Source organism: Sinocyclocheilus rhinocerous, unplaced genomic scaffold, assembly GCF_001515625.1.
Source record: "Sinocyclocheilus rhinocerous isolate Xijiao unplaced genomic scaffold, SAMN03320098_v1.1 scaffold767, whole genome shotgun sequence".
Lineage (NCBI taxonomy): Eukaryota > Metazoa > Chordata > Actinopteri > Cypriniformes > Cyprinidae > Sinocyclocheilus > Sinocyclocheilus rhinocerous.
Genome location: NW_015633562.1, coordinates 758,659 through 761,149, shown reverse-complemented (window position 1 = coordinate 761,149; position 2,491 = coordinate 758,659). Strand labels below are relative to the sequence as shown.

The following is a 2,491-nucleotide window of genomic DNA, read 5'->3' as shown; positions in this document are numbered from 1 at the left end:
TACAAGTAAGCTGGAGTTGAGCGATCTCCATTTGAGGTATTCTGTTTAATTTAAATGAAAGTGTCATTCAGCCAGTCTGTGTTCTGTCATGGATCTCGACTGTATTGTTTGCAATAGTGGTTGCTGATTGTAACGTTACTGTTACAAACTCGGCTTATTGTGCGGCAATAAGTCTTTTTGCCGTTGTTTTAAAAGAGAAACATTAATGCAATTTGGAATTATTGGAATTACTATTAGGAATTTCTCTGTTATAATATTTGAGAGTAGGTTTTTGTTACTTTTCATAACGTAGACAGAGCGAGTGTATATCTAAAGTCTTTGGTGTTTAATTAGCCTCTAATTGATATCCTGTTATAAATCTGTACACTAGATGAGGTAAAATAAACCGAGTCGATATTCTATTGATTTGTGCTTATTGGTGAAAGAACAACTTCTGATGGAATGTAAAAATACATTTTCCAAATGACAACAATCATTGCAATTAACACTGAGCAAAATAATAATTTTTATAATTTTAACCATTATATACAGTAGGACGAAAATATGATGAAAATGTGTAAGTTTTCACTGACTAAAACTAGACTAAAATGCTCAGACATTTACCCCCGGTTTCACAGACAAGGCTTAAGCTAGTCCCAGACTAAAATGCATGTTTGAGCTGTCTCAACTGAAAATATCTTGCTCTGACATATCTTAAAATATGTCAGTGTCATTGTTCTGTGTCAAGATGCACACCTGTAATGTTTTCTTCTAAGGCATTTTTGTAAAAGTTGCTTAAATATCTTAATTTAACTAAGGTCTAGTCCTGGCTTAAGCTAAGCCCCGTTTGTGAAACTGGGCCTTAATCAACTAAAACTTGACTAAAACTAAAACAGGACAAGTTGACTAAATATGATAAAAACTAAAAGTTACATTTGACACAGAACTAAGACTAAATAAAAAAATAGCTGACAAAATTAACATTAATGAACTGCCAAGGACAACGGTTTCACCTAAAAATCTTCTTTACTGTTGTACTGAAGAAAAAAAGTAATCTCTTACTGTTGCTGTTATTTTTATTATCATTACTATTATTGTTGTTAATAATTTATCTATTTGTTAATATAGATACTAATATTACTACTACTACTAGTAATAGTAAAATGTTCTCATTGCTCAAATGTTTTAAATGTCTTCTTTTCTCAAATTTTCTCAACAGAGCTTTAATGTAATTTAGCATCTTCACAGGAAGGAGGAGCAAACAGGAAGTTCCCTTGGTCACTTTTACCTGCATAAAAGCAGCTGGAAAATCCATCACACACACAGCAAAAGTGATCTGTTATATAATATCAATGAATGACCCTTAATGAGAAAACGTAACACCTCATATCAGCTGACCTCCTCACACTGAAGCTAAGGTGCATACTAATGCTCGTCTCTAGTATGCAACACGATCAGATGCAAGAGTGCAGTGAGACGTGAAAGGTGTCCCCTTTCAACCAAGATGTCATTGCTTTGACCAAACATCTTGTATCTTTATTTCCAATAAAACACTGCTACTAATAAGATCTCTAGGAATTAGTGACAAGCCAAGAGGTTGTTTGAGAGATGCTTAAAGTTTGACATTATTACTGTAGATGTTTGTCCAAGAGACACAAGCTGAGGCCGCCAAAAGCCCATCAAAGCACAATGTTCTGCAATATTTCTCTGGAGGTACAGTACATAGTGAAGCCTGGAAGGGCTTCTTCAGCTACTAGGTTAAAACATTGACATTCACAAACCAATAAAAACAGATTTATGACGCTTAACGCACGCTTAACTTGTGTGAACACGGATTAGACTAGACAAGTGAGGCCAGTTTATTATAAACAACCACGATTACAACATTTTCCCCCAGTCTGGGACTATTTTAACTGCTTGTGACCAACCAGGTGGACAAGATCGCACTGTCAATTTTCTGAATCTCTGCTGTAAGTGCATGTCGTAAGTGTTTGTACGCTACTGTGTGTTCTAGATTGGCATCAGCAGATCAAAGTCACAGGTGTTATTCTGCATGGATGAATATCACTCTGCGCTTAAACCTGCCCGTCCCACCCCCAACAATATGGGTCAGCTTGCCCAGAGATGGAGGGAGGCAGAGACACTAAAGAGAGGAGTAAAAATAGAGCAGCTCATTGTGTCTACCAGCTTTGCTCCACAAAGAGGTAGTGAGAGAGAAAGAAAAGGAGAGGGCAAGTGAATCAGAGATTACATTTGTGTGTGTGTGTGTTTGTGTGTGAGATAGACAGACAGAAGCTGCAGTGCTCCACGGGGGAAGAATGCTGCATTGACGTCAATAAAAGCCCAAGGTCTGAGGAGATGATGATAGTAATAATGAGTCACTCCTGATGAGGACCCCAAACAACACAAACATCTGCACATCTCTGTTATCAATTGGAAAATATATCCGTTTCATTAAAAAAATAAATATAAAAAATGATATATACATTTAAAAAAAATAATAATAATAATA

General features: G+C 36.0%; 1 protein-coding gene across 2 annotated transcripts in view; it reads right to left on the bottom strand.

Annotated features, from left to right (window-relative positions):
* The window catches only part of LOC107744621 (clathrin heavy chain 1), a 39,300-nt gene that overhangs the window by 17,457 nt on the left and 19,352 nt on the right, over positions 1–2,491 (bottom strand). The window lies entirely within an intron of this gene.